The sequence below is a fragment of the Mytilus californianus genome, unplaced genomic scaffold (genome assembly GCF_021869535.1).
Source record: "Mytilus californianus isolate M0D057914Y unplaced genomic scaffold, xbMytCali1.0.p SCAF_2, whole genome shotgun sequence".
Lineage (NCBI taxonomy): Eukaryota > Metazoa > Mollusca > Bivalvia > Mytilida > Mytilidae > Mytilus > Mytilus californianus.
Window position 1 is genome coordinate 52,236,856 of NW_026262668.1, and position 15,589 is coordinate 52,252,444.

The following is a 15,589-nucleotide window of genomic DNA, read 5'->3' on the forward strand; positions in this document are numbered from 1 at the left end:
AAGCAACGATTTTAATAGCAAACTTTTATTTTATTGAATATTCAAAGTCATCGTAAATTATAATTTTAACATAATTAACATAAAACCTGCCAAAGTCATGATTTCTTATATAACTATATTCAATATGTTTAAAAATGTAACATAAAGGAACCCTATTGGAAATAATTATATATATAAGCCGTATGGCTTTCATGGGCAATCCTGATTAGGTATCATCAATTGTTTTATGATTTTAGTATGTAAACTTGTCTGCTATTGTTTTATACTACTTTTGTGATGTTTTATGATGTTATTTGATCAAATAAATCTATCTATCTATCTTTATCGCACCTCTGATAAATTATGACGTTATGATTTGTTTAACGCCGTCACGTGGTGACCCCTATGAATCCTTATCGCACCGCGGGTAAATTATCACGTTGTCATTGGTTTAACGCCGTCACGTGGTGACCCCTATGGATCCGTAGGGGGTTAGTAAATTTCATAGGGGGTTCATGACGTCACGTCTACTGTTAATGGTGACGTCATCTATTGATGTTGTTGTGTTGCATGGTTTATTTTTCTACAAAAAGCAGCAGAAAAAGTCCTACGTGCGATAAATTCGTTATACGGTTCACTACTGACCCCCTACGGACCATAGAGGGTGAATAAAAGTCATAGGAGATTCGGCCTTCGGCCTCACCCCCTATGGATTTTACTAACCCTCTATGGATCCGTAGGGGGTCAGTAGCGAACCATATAACTTATAGTATGTGGTCAGTAGATTTCATATGGGGTTCATGACGTCACGTTTACTATTAATGGTGACGCAATCTATTGATGTTATTGAATTTCGTTGTTTTTTTTTTCTACAAAACGGGACAGGAAAAGTCCCGTGTGCGATAAATTCGTTATACTGTTCACTACTGACCTTCTACGGACCATAGAGGGTAAGTAAAAGTCATAGGGGATTCGGCCTTCGGTCTCACCCTTATGAATTTTACTAATCCTCTATGGATCCGTAGTGAGTCAGTAGCAAACCATATAACTTATAATATCTCTGTCGTGATTTTTGCCAAAACGTAGATACCTTTTTCACTGAGACTCGTAATCTTTTGTGCGCTTTATTAAATGCGGTTGGTTATTCTTAATCTCCGGGTGTTAAACTAGTTAAGCTTGTGTGAGGTGCTAATTACACCCGGGTCATTAATAATATAAGATTGCTTTGTAATTTTTTTTTTTTTTTTTATTATTCCGATTGTTTATCTTCGGTATCCAGGGCTTATTACATCTCAGTAGACATGTTTGATTCCTTCATATAACACAACATCCGAGCAAACCTGGTTACGTCTTTTAGTAACCTTAAAAGGTTAATCTCACATAACAGTATTTACTAATCATTTCAAGTCACCTTAATTCTGTTCTTTCAACCTAATTATTTCCTCACAGAAATACACATAAAAGTTCTCTGTGAATTGTTAATCCTCAGAAAAAAAGTAAAAAAAACAAAAGCTAAATTTTATTGTTCATTTGTGTAGTTGAATCAGACGTGCAATACTTTAAAAGTGGCAACAATTTGATTGTCAAGAAGGAGGCAACATTCGAAATTCAATTCCATTTAGGTTCCATCTTTTTAGATCGTCTTCAAACTAGGCTACCGTCGATAAAAAAAAACACAGAAGGACTACGTTCCAGTTAGAATGTATCTAAAGAACGATTTCAACAAACAAAAACGACAACATGGAACGACAAGTGGCTAAAGGCGGTAAATACGGAAGTTTAAGATAATTTGAAATAGTATAAATTAAGGCATATTCCAGTTTTGTAAAATAAAATAAACGTTTAGTTATGAAGGTTTTCTGATTTATATGTAGAGTCAATTTTTAGCAAAGGTCAAAATCTAGAACGTCAAATTGAACTTTGACCTTGAGCCTAATTTCAAGGTCATAGGTCAGTGATCTCATATCGAAAGACCCCAATCCATTCACTTGTATGGTTGAGGAGTTTTACTGATTTCAAATATATAAAGGGAGAGAACTCCTACATGTATAAAGGGTCACCAAAACATTGCTCCATGTCGTAAACAATTATTTGGCAAAAGAATCTCATTATTAACTGTTACGGTTTCTTTGGAATAAAGATAACAAGCAAAATCAAAATTAAGAACAAGACCTTGACCTTTGACCTTGACCTCAATTTCCTCCAAATGGACCAAGGACTTAATATTAAAAGACTTTAGGTATCTATGACTTGTGGTGTATGAATTTTTAAATTTGAAAAGGGAAATAACTCCCATAAGATGTCATAGGATTACTTCGGTATAACATAACCAAAACATCCTTAAGACTATACGAACAATTTGGAAAAAAATGTGTCGACATCTTTTACGGTTTCAGAGAAATATAGATAGCAAGAAAAGGGGTTGTGGGGAGATAACTCCTATAAGAAAAAGTATTTGGTCACGCAGGGTGAATGGGGAAATCGTAATCACTGTACAATATCATGGGTCAAAAATCCTTTCGATATGTCAAGTAACAAAAAAAATCTCAGACGGCAGAAGATAAAAAAATAATCAGAACAAAATCAAAAGGTCTTTCCACTTTTCGTAATTACTGATGTTTTTCTTTATTTTGTTTAGACAAACAATAATATTATTAACAACGAATTATGTTTATTATTAATGGATATATCAATACAAAGATGTGTTTATATAAAATAACTATCTCTTGCTTTCTGTTCTCTAATAACCAACGTTATTCAGTAAAAAAATCCTGAAATTATAAAAAAAATGCAGTCGACGGAAATTTAAGTCAATAGTACGAAAGCCTATAAGGGTCACACAAAAAAATATCTATCTCGTAATTACGCGATAATTATCTCGTAATTACGCGATAGTTTTCTCGTAATTACGAGATATTTATACGAGATAAATAATTTTTTTTTGTGACCCTAATAGGCTTTCGTAGAGTAGAGTTAAACTTCGAGTTAATATTTAGAGTTGGACTTCGAGTTTGAATATAAAGGTCAGAGTTTAAATTTGTTTTTAAATAATAATGACAATGTTTGTGCAATGATATATTTTTTTTAACTTCTTCTTGTATTTGATGCTAGTTTGCCTGAATTGTACGTTTTTTTTTTATAAAATTTTATTATACCACTCATCGAGATTAATTTAGGATTAAACACATTTGTTTTTAGAAGTTATTTATTATGTGTGGTCCGATTAACTCAAAAACTTAATAAAAAGTCTGCTTGATGTCAAGTTCTTGATTCAGCGAACCAGTTTACATATCAGTAACCTCTTTAAAATATTTTTAGTCGTTACAATTCTCAACCCAAACATTTGGGTTTTTTTCTCTTAAACTTTGAACCCAAGGATTTCATTCACATATCTGGCGAATAAATATATATCACAGTTAAATCGACATAGTATTTTCATAGGTTGCGAAAGTAGGTTCGGCAACATGGTCAAATGAAGTGTAAACCAAGGAAAACAGTTCTAAAGGACCAATCACAGTCAAGTATTTGTAAATATGCAAATTATATAAGATTTAAAATGGTGTGGCTAATATCTCAAAATGCTATCAAATCTTGTTACATATTTATGTGTCCGTCCTATGCTAGGAACCTCATCAGTTGCTAATTAAGGATGTTCGTTCCTCTTGTTTTTGAATTTTTGCCAGATATTCGGAATCCTCTGGTTTTATCCATTTAGTGCCATTTTGCCCACTAACCCCTACTTTTCTTTCAATAATTTGATTACATATAGTTTAAAATGTCATCCTTGAAAATATTATAAAATCCTTGTTATTTTTTCATCGTTTTTGAAAGAAAAAAAGGTGTCAATGTTAAATGTATGAAAAATCTAGAGAGAACTATTTCCCGCCAAATTTTCAATTGCTTATATCTCGACAACAAGCACACGGACCATTCAATTTTATCTGCTTATTTACTTTCTTTATTTATATACTATTAATTTATAACAGTCTTTTTAAAAGCTTGTTATTTTGAAACAGAGTAGCGAACATCCTTAAAGGATTTGGTGTTGATGCAGATGTTTTATTGTTTTCTTTTTTTCTTTCAGATTTGTTTTAGATTCTGGAGGAGTTTTGAATTTTGTAAAAAGATCTATCTATTGATATAAACTGTATGTTGACCTCTTGTAGCGGTTCGGATGCTTATGTTGTTAGATTGCTGTCTCGGTGACGTATACCCCTAATTTCAATTCATTCGTTTTAAAATCAGCTATAGATTTTAATCCGATCTCTTTCTTATGTATTGACTCACATCTAAATGCAAATTCGAAGTCAAACTTAACACTTAACCCTAACTCGATCTCTTGTAAATTCGCCGTACCCACTTACTGACCATCAAGAATTCATTTACCTAAAGTTTTCGTATAGATGAGTTCAATCTTGTTTATATTCTATACAAAACCATCATTATTTTCTTTCTTTCAGGTAACATTAGCGATGGCGCTTTTTCAATAAATGAAAAATAGAATATTGAAATATTGAAATATTCCAAAATTAGACGTTCAGTTGGAGTGGATAAAACACAAACTTCACCATTATTTTGACTCTCTCGGGCATTTACATCTTTGTTGTGGCGGGACATCCTTCAAAGCCTGTTCAATATGTTTTCCACAACCTGGGAAAAAACTGCAATTCGATAAAAGCAAACAGAAAAAAAAACAACAAAAACAAAGTCGGAGAATATGCTATCACAAAATAATTACTAAAATATGAGGAATTACACATGTACAATAAACGCTATAAAAATAAAATTGACTAAAGCACATTTGGTTATAAGCTCTTCCTTTCTTTAATAAATTTTGGATTTTCAAATGTTTTGGATTCGAGTATCAATGAAGAGACATTGATTGTCGAAATGCGCATCTAGTACAGTAACATTGGTACCGTTAATGTTATTTCTACACTGGGTCGATACCTCTGATTGTGGACGGTGACTCCACGAGGGTATCAGGAGCTTAGTAGTCAGTACTTAGGTAGTGGCATAAAAATACAGATATTGTGTTTGATACCTCTGATTGTGGACGGTGAGTCCACGAGGGTATCACCAGCTTAGTAGTCAGTACTTGGTGTAACACCACTAATTCGGCCCGGCCAAAAAGCACATACCAGAAAGTAGTACATATTTAACACAAAATAGTTCCTACGCATGAGTGTAACTTTCAAAATATGTAGAATATTTAGGTATTGTTGGTATCAAATGAAAGCTGAATGACTTGTGATCATTGTAGAACAGTCTTTGACTTATAATTTTGAATATTAAAAAAACTGCACTAAATTTTATAAAGAGGGTACTTTTTGCCTGTATGTCAGATCTGAAGTACCTGTTTTGGTACATCCGAAGTTCCGGGAACCAGTTCTTTCTTATATGCCATTAAAGGTATGTTGATTTTTCCAGTACAAGACACCATAAAGTGTTGCTTTGACATGCAATGATTGCCACTTTATTTGAACTTGAAACAAAAGAGCTGTGTCTGCTTGAAATTGAGGAATTTAACATAGAAAGCAATGGGGCCATGAATTAGTGGTGTACTTCCTATTACAGAGAATCATCAGAAATTCAATTTTTAGAAGTTGTACCTATTCCAATGAAAATAAGTCATATTTGATGTAAGTAAACATGTTTAATCATCTTTTTTGGATGAACAATTCTGTTTATGGGAAATTTCAGCTCTTAAATTGACATAATCAGGTATTTTAGCCTTTTATGGTCACACAACATGCATGCAGTTAAGACTTGACTCCAAATTCTTATTTTTGCATTATTTGGGATTGCAATCAATCAAACATGTATATAATGACTTGTTTATGGTAAAAAAAAATAGCTCTTGGTCAAATAATCCTATGATTTTTCAAGTTTTATTGGTTTTCTTATGATAGCCTTTTACAATCTAGGCAATTGGTATATACTCATATAAGAATTCCAAAATCTCACTGTACATGCAATTTTGAACCAGTTTAGCAAGTTATCCAGCTGCAAAATATATAAATTGCTCTTTATAATCTGTGTTGTACCACAGAAGTATGGTTTATACCAAAAATGTCCCTTTTCCAATTTGAAGAAAAAAGGGGGGACAATTTTCTCAATTATGTCTTAGGTTTGGTCTAATATATTTTTATTAAATGAACAAACTCTGGTGAAATATGAATATTGGTAAGCACATTGTTTCCTAACAGAAATTATTTAATACAACAATGATATTGAGAATAAAATAAGTATATTGGCCATTTATAATATTCATATGCAGTTTTCTTTGAATAACCTATATGTTACTACCAGTCCAATTTGAGCTTAAAATTAGTAAAATAGTATTTGGACTTAAGATTTATGTGTTTTTTATTGCTTGAAATAGATCATAGAATGAAATAAAGTGATGCTGAAGTCAGTATAGAAAGTTTAGTTCTGTTATAGGTGTAACACCACTAATTCGGCCCGGCCAGAAAGCACATACCAGAAAGTAGTACATATTTAACACAAAATAGTTCCTACGCATGAGTGTAACTTTCAAAATATGTAGAATATTTAGGTATTGTTGGTATCAAATGAAAGCTGAATGACTTGTGATCATTGTAGAACAGTCTTTGACTTATAATTTTGAATATTAAAAAAACTGCACTAAATTTTATAAAGAGGGTACTTTTTGCCTGTATGTCAGATCTGAAGTACCTGTTTTGGTACATCCGAAGTTCCGGGAACCAGTTCTTTCTTATATGCCATTAAAGGTATGTTGATTTTTCCAGTACAAGACACCATAAAGTGTTGCTTTGACATGCAATGATTGCCACTTTATTTGAACTTGAAACAAAAGAGCTGTGTCTGCTTGAAATTGAGGAATTTAACATAGAAAGCAATGGGGCCATGAATTAGTGGTGTACTTCCACTTAGGTAGTGGCATAAAAATACAGATATTGTGTTTGATACCTCTGATTGTGGACGGTGAGTCCACGAGGGTATCACCAGCTTAGTAGTCAGTACTTAGGTAGTGGCATAAACATACAGATATTGTGTTTGATACCTCTGATTGTGGACGGTGAGTCCACGAGGGTATCACCAGCTTAGTAGTCAGTACTTAGGTAGTGGCATAAAAATACAGATATTGTGTTTGATACCTCTGATTGTGTACGGTGACTCCACGAGGGTATCACCAGCTTAGTAGTCAGTACTTAGGTAGTGGCATAAAAATACAGATATTGTGTTTGATACCTCTGATTGTGGACGGTGAGTCCACGAGGGTATCACCAGCTTAGTAGTCAGTACTTAGGTAGTGGCATAAAAATACAGATATTGTGTTTGATACCTCTGATTGTGGACGGTGACTCTACGAGGGTATCACCAGCTTAGTAGTCAGTACTTAGGTAGTGGCATAAAAATACAGATATTGTGTTATTCAAATTTGCTATTACAAAATTTTTGAAATAATTAGAAATTAAAGAATATATCTCCCTCATGCAAAGCTCTAATTCCTTGCCCGGTTTTGACTAATATGTTGTCCTCGTTGGTTATGACCTCTTCATTTCTTTAATAAGTTTTGGATTTTCAAATATTTTTGCTGAACTGAAGAGACAGTGTTTGTCAAAATACGTATCTGGTGCAGTAAAATTGGTACCTTTAGTGTTATAATTACAACTGGTTCGATACCTCTGCTGGTGGACTGTTCGTCCTGGAGGGTTTCACCAGACCAGTAATCAGTACTTCGTTAGTGGCATGAAAATACGGATATTATTTTTTTTTAAATTTGCTGTTACAAAATAAATGAAATGATATAACACTAAGGAATATATCTCCCTCATGCAAAGCTCTAATTCCTTGCCCGGTTTTGGCTAAACCTTTTGTCCTTTTTGGTTATAAATTCTTGTGAAAAGTGAAACGGACAAACTGATTAGTTATGATTTTTTTTAGTTCTTTGACTGTCTATTGAAGAACTTATTCATATCGTATAGTTCGCTATAAGAAGCAACAGTATAATAAAATGTGTCAAAATACAAACGAGAGTGCCAAATTATAACTTAAAAATAAACCCTGTTTTCAAAGATTAAAATGTCCGTTAATTAAAATATTTAAGGTCAGAATATGAATGTTTGATGGTGACCTTCAAAATACTAGGATTTTCAGAAATAACACCTATTGCTTATAGATAATGTAATATTATGCAGCAGCTGCTAAAATTATGAAAATGTACAAACAGGTCAATTTGCTCTTTTTGTTCAGATCCGAATTTGAAAAATTAGGAAAACAAAATGTATGAATGTCAATTTGCATGAACAATACAACAGACTTTACAAGGATTCAAGTATCAGTCGTTTTTCTTAAATGTACGTTTTAAAAATAGCGAGACGAAAATAAGATGCTGGCAAAAACAATATAACATTTACAAATCAAAACTTTTAACCCTCTTGCTGCGGAGGGACACATGTGTCCATATCTTTATTTACCAAGCACATTTTTATTACTGTATATGTTTCCAATATAACATCAATTGAATGATTGATTGTTGGTTGCTTAATGCTCAGTGGCAAATATTTCATGCATGTTCAGGACGATATAACACCGATGATTCTAAACTGTCTTCTTTTTGTCAAAGGGTCTCCAATATAACATCATCAAGGTGACATCGAAATCCACTACTAACTGGGGGTCATCGTAGATGCTCCACAAGGGGTGGCAAATCCTTGTCAATCGAATCGAATGGACCATTGAAAGCACGTAGTTTTTCTTAATATCAAAAGTGTTGTACACTAAAAAAATAATCTATTATTATAATATGCTTCATTAGAAAAATAAAGATACGTTATTTAATAGCCAGTCAAGGAACTAGTGAAAAGGACAAAATGATTAGTTGTGGAATTTTAGTTCACTGGCTTACTACGGCGGTATTTATTCGTGCCGTAGAAGTGAGCTATGCATGGCCCCAGTATAGCAAAATGTGATACATGTAAAATTCAAACGATAGAGGCAAATTACAACTTATAAATAAACTATGTTGTCGACATCTAAAATATCAATCACTAAAAGGTTAGTATATGAATGTTTGATGTCGACTTTCAAAATAGGAAGATTTTCACAAATAACATCTTTTCTAATAGATAATGTAATATTATACACCAGCTGATAAAAGTATGAAAATATACAAACAGGTCAACTTTGCTTATTTTATATATAAAAATATGGAATAAAAAATGTAGTTGACTTTTTGCAATATGTATGAATGTTAAAATCTATGAAAAATACAATAAGACCTAATGTGTATCTAACTATCAGTTATTTGTCAGAATTGTACGTTTAAAAAATAGCTATTAATATATAAAAAAATTAAAAAACAACACGTTATAAATGTCATGCGTCCGAAGCGCTTTTCTTGATTTATCTTCATCAGGAACGCTCAAAGCCGAATATTTGAAAGACAAGGATGTATAAGAACTGAAACATTTGAAGAGCTATATGACCAAAAAGGACCTTTAAAAAGTTGCAAAATTCATCTAAGGTCAACTTTGCCTGATGGAGTTGTAACCTTAGTTTCTTTATAATTTCAAAATTTATAAACGGACAATTATAGAAAGGTTTGTTATAAATCATAACAGTACCGAAGTACTGACTACTGAGCTGATGGTATGCTCGGGGACTGATAGTCCACCAGTGGAGGTATCGTCCCAGTGCTGAAAAAAATGAAAAACACGTTATCAATTTCATGCGTCCGAAGCGCTTTTATGGATTTACCTTCATCAGGACGCTCAAAGCCGAATATTTGAAAGCCAATGATGTATAAGAACTACTGAAACATGGCAGATTGTTGCCATGGTTACACCAAAAAGAGATTATGTTTCACCATTTTAACTATTGGAAATCAAATCTATGGAAGATGCTGTTTCCATACATATGCACATACATAACACAAACATTAAGCCTTATTTGTTAGAAAGCAAGGGAAAGAGGGTGGTTAAAAATTATGAGTGTCAATTTTAAGTTTTTTTTTCCTTACTGTGTATTGCTACCTATGGCTGACTCACTCACATAGTTATAAATGTCCAATTTAAGATAAGCTTCCTATGGCCCTGTGATAACAGTTTGGGTAGCAAATGTAGTACTTAGATAACAAATTTATTTCGTATGAAAAAAAATGAAAACATCATTTTATATATTTAATGCGTCCGAAGTTTTTATGGGGATTTACTTTCATCAAGAACGCTCAATGCCAAATATTTGAAAGCCAATCATGTAAAAGAACCGAAACAGTTGAAGAGCTATATGACCTAAAAGGACATGAGAAAAACTTCTTTTACTCATTTTTATGACGGGATGTAAAATTAACAAATTATTATAAAGAATTTCAACTACACATTTTTACATACTGGGGAATAAAAAAATCAAAGATACCAGGCTGCCGTTTCATAAAACAATGATCGTTTGCTAACGTTTGATCGTTAACCAAACGTATCGCAATAATTCTGTTTCATAAAACATTCGTTCTCTGCGATTATCTCACATTGCGTGTGATTTTCAAACGCTATGTGTGTGTCGTCTGACCTGTGGCAAACCTATCGCAACTCTAAGGACGGTTATCGCCTTGCACATATTGGGAAAAGTTAGACAATAAGTATTTAAGGAAGAGTAAGTTTGTCGAACCAGAACGAATATTACTAACAACTTGGATGATCTAAAGCTTATATCTATTCCTTTGCATCAGGTTGTAACTACCTTTGAGGCATCATTGCTAAGAAGAGGTTTATGTCTGATATAGGGGACACGCAATAAGTAGATAATACAATAACAAAAACCGTATGTCCTTATGTAATATCTACCATAACATAGTAAGTATCTTACCTGTGTTGAATAAGATGTTATCTTTTTGGGGGAATAAAGAACAAAACTTTGAAGCAGCTGGGTAGGCCCACGTACTCAAATCGTGGGATATTTTATCACAATCATCAGACACATTTGTACATCTCGGTGAAAATACTTATTTCAAATTATCAGTATGAACATGTACATAAAATAATATATTGTTTTCATCATTATTTGTTGTTGACTCTTGTCGACACAACATTTATGTGTCTTCTTTCACGTCCGCACTTTAGTAGGGAGTGTTTATCCAGGATTTGGAACTTTTCTCCGGTTTTATAGTAAGTATAGGATCTTATGATCTAGACAAACATTGACCCGTTTAACAATGACAAAACAAAATATTAATACCATGTAAATTAAAGATACCAGGCTGTCGTTTTATAAAACAATGATTGTTTGCTAACGTTTGATCGTTAACCAAACTTATCGCAATAATTCTGTTTCATAAAACAATCGTTATCTGCGATTATCTCACATTGCGTGTGATTTTCAAACGCTATGTGTGTGTAGTCTGACCTGTAGCAAACTTATCGCAACTCTTAGGACGGTTATCGCCTTGCACATATTAGGAAAAGTTAGACAATGAGTATTTGGGGAAAAGAATGTTTTTCGAACCAGAACGAATATTACTAACAACTTGGATAATCTAAAGCTTATATCTATTCCTTTGCGTCAGGTTGTAACTACCATTGAGGCATCATTGCTAAGGAGAGGTTTATGTCTGATATAGGGGACACGCAATAAGTAGATAATACAATAACAAAAACCGTATGTCCTTATGTAATATCTACCATAACATATTAAGTATCTAACCTGTGTTGAACAAGATGTTATCTTTTATGGGGGAATAAAGAACAAAACTTGAAGCAGCTGGGTAGGCCTACGCACTCAAATCGTGGGATATTTTATCACAATCATCAGACACATTTGTACATCTCGGTGAAAATAATTATTTCAAATTATCAGTATGAACATGTACTTTAAACAATATATTGTTTTCATAATTATTTGTTGTTGACTGTTGTCGACACTACATTTATGTGTCTTCTTTCACGTCCGCACTTTAGTAGGGAGTGCTTGTTTGTTTTATCCAGGATTCGGAACTTTCCCCCGGTTTAATAGTAATAATTACCAGTTTTTAAGATCTGTAATTGGAGTTATACTTTGAATAAATGCATTTTCCTTATTATTCTTATTAAAATATGTTTGTCTGCTTGTTGTATGAATACAGTGTACTCACACCGTACAACCGACCCGTTCCATTTCTTAAAAAACACGGATACGATCACGCACTGCTGTATAAATAAAGGCAACAGTAGTATACTACTGTTCAATAATCAAAAAACGATTCAACTGAAACAAACCCGGGTCACAAACCAAACCGAGGGAAACACATCAACTATAAGAGGAAAACAACGGAACAACATAAACACTGAACTACTACAAAAACAAACGCCAATATAAATAGAAACGGACTATTTGATAACAACTGCCATATTCCTGCCTTGGTACAGGACATTTTTAGAAAAAATCGTATACTTAGGGAGGATGTCAGGAAGTCAGTATGTAAAACACTTTATTTTCGACTAATTAAAAATCATTTAATTGATCATAGTACTGTTTTACATTTTTAGAATAAACGGACTGAAGTAGCGATTCAATGTTATATTTTCTTGTTTACATTGTCAAATATTCGTAAAGGCTTCTGTGGCACCACGTGTCTCGCCGACGATTGCTTCTGTCATAGTAAAAGTGTAATGTTGACTGCCAAAAACACGGTCCATTTATCAGTAAAATACGAAAAAAAAAATAAAAATAAAGCTTTTTTTGTTTGGATGCTTTTTCTTGATAATGATGACGCTCCTGTCTAAGTTTCGTAACATTCGGGGATGGTCTAACAAAGTTTTTTTTTATTTCCAAAAATGTTTCATCCGACTGTATGTAGGTGATAAATGCAAAACAAAAATGTATCATTAAAAACCTGAAAATTAAAAAAATATATATTTTCAAATTTTGACGAAAAAAATATTTCAAAAGAAGGTAGGGCCAATTACATCTGTATTTGTTTGACTCACAGGGTCAAAATATAAAAGTATCTAATCCAACTGAACACTGTATATGCAATTATTTACATTTTTTGAAAAAAAAATGGAAAGGTCAATTTATTATATACTTAAAATAGTTTACCAATTTAACATTTGTATATTTCCATCAAATCCAAATGCTATGTTGCGCTACATGACGCTGTTTAAATCACTTTGATATAAAATTTGAATTCAACAGGTGGTTATCAAATTTTGCTTCGGAAGATGTCGCTAACCAAAGTTAACTTATTTATATTAAAGACAATTCATAGCTTTCTTTCGACACAATTTTAGTTTTGGATTCAAAAGTCCTTCCTATATATTTTAAGGAATAATATTTAAAATTTGCCAAAATCTGTTAAAATTGTGTTTTTAGGCTTTATTCGGGCTTTTATATTTAGAAATAAGACATTATAATTTAAAACTATACACACATTGGGCTGTGATACCGTGAATTGAAGTAAAGAATGAAAGACTTTTTTTAATATGGCCCTGTTGTGAAATAAATTCAGGGAAATTAGTCCTACCTCTTTTGCTCTTTTAACTGTCTTTAATTTGATCATGAAGAAGTTTTTGTCTCAGTTTTGTAAAATTCCATGAAAGATTTATGTAGAAATATTTTATAACCATAGACTAAAACTAAATGTTAACGACGACAACAGTATGTAGGATCGTTATGTTTCGCTTCCGCGACATTCGTTGCAGACTCAACAAAAATGACACGAACTTGCATACAGATGGATTTCTATGACGTTCTTCAATAAAATAAGCATTGATCTTCACTTTTTTCAGCAATTAGTTAAGAAATAAGCTAACAAGTATTCCAGTAATGAGCTTTATAATTAAGATGAACAAAATCATTGTTTTTCCATGCCGAATACTGTTTACTTTTGATGCATAGTGGTTTTCATTGACGGTCCATGTAGGTATACCTTTTTAAAATTTCAATTTTTAACGCCACTTTTAAACACCGGTTTTGGGCTATTTCTTGGCGGCCAGTTTTTATTGGTGGAGGAAGCCGGAGTGCCCGGAGAAAACCACCGACCTTCGATAGGAAAACTGACAATCCTAGTCAATTAAGATTGGAGTCGAGTGCACCCACACGAGCGGGGTTCGAACTCACAACCTCAGTGTTGACTGGCTAGTGATTACAGTAGTAACTACTTAGACCATTCGGGCACCGAGGCCCCTTAATGCCATATTAAAACACCATTTAGAATTAAGAAAGAGAAATACATAGACTTTTTGATCAAAATCCAAGATAAACAGTCAAACAGTGAAAGACAATAGTTTATCATGACTGTATATATATGATCAAAGGAGAGGCAAAAGACAAATACGAAAGAGTTATTCAAACTTACAAGTCGATGAAAAACTAAGAACGTCATGCAAAAACAAAAAAACGAAAAAATACCAAAAGACACACAAAAGTATAAAAACACACAATAGAGAAAACTTAAGACTGAACAACACGAAACCGCGCAAAACGGTCTTAAAATGTTTAAAGATAGAGTTAGATAGATCGTTTTTGACTGTATTTTACCAGCTTCTTTTGTATGGGAAGAATGCAAATGGCAACATAATAAGTTATAAACATTGTGTCGACACCTTTCATCTTGCTAAAAGACAAAGAATAATATGTATAAATTTGCAAAGTTTTCTATAGAATTTACTGCAGCTGCAAAATTTGTTATGGGATCTAAATTTTGAAAAATATGTGAACATTTAAGAACTGGAAAATCTAACCGACCTTTACTTGATATATAACACATAAAACAAATAAGACAGAGTCGTGCAGCTTTTGTTTTGTGATCTTAAAGGAAACTGTAAATTATTTTGCTCTCATTATATTATAGGTGCGTATCTTATAGAGTTTTCTATAATCGTGTCTTAGTAGGAAAAGGAAAGGGTAACGGTATTGAAAGTTTATCAAATAAAAAGAAATCAGCATAAAAATTCGATAATAACCGTTTTGAAATTTCTCAGCTCACTAATTATTTCCATGTGAATTTTAAAGGTCATTGGTAAAAGATAACAACTATACCACACTTTATGCGAGTACCACTCCCCTTTTGAATATAATTGACTATATTTTCTAAATTCTAATGAAAGCTTGATTAAATTTTGGTTTGTTTATCTAATGAATGCGAGTATTAATTATTTTTTTTAACAAAAGAATGGATATGTAAAATATATACAATGTACATATGTATATCAGAAAGAAAGTTCTTCAAATGCAGCAAATTAGTATAAAATACTGATCCTCGAAAAAAAAATCAGGGTGTTATTTAAAGTATAATAAATTATAGAAATAATCTAGAGGGTTTTTAATTAATATATACTTTTTGGATTTCTCTTTGCTATTTCTATTTCATCTGCTACGAAGGGTTACTTCCAAACACAAATGTTTAAGAGAGCTCATTTTCTGGGATTCCCGTTCTATAAATAAATAGCGATTGTTAAACGATCGGAAATTCAAACGATTCGTTTTCGTTTACATAATGAAACGCACGTCAACGTTATTGCAATGCAGTAGTTACAGTTGCGCCAAATAAATCCTAAGGCTTTATATTATACCTAGATTTACAATTTATTAACATTTAAAACCTTTTGAGAATAGAGGTCTACATTTTATACATTGCTATTCAAGATCG

The 15,589-nt window shown here is 32.5% G+C and overlaps 1 long non-coding RNA gene across 1 annotated transcript in view; it reads right to left on the reverse strand.

The window, feature by feature from the left end:
* Window positions 1-2,630: 2,630 nt before the first annotated feature.
* LOC127729990 (uncharacterized) overlaps window positions 2,631-15,589 on the reverse strand; it is a 53,099-nt gene continuing 40,140 nt past the window's right edge. The window contains exon 3 of the long non-coding RNA XR_007994922.1: window positions 2,631-2,750. This is a non-coding gene — a long non-coding RNA (uncharacterized LOC127729990). The remainder of the gene's footprint in view (window positions 2,751-15,589) is intronic.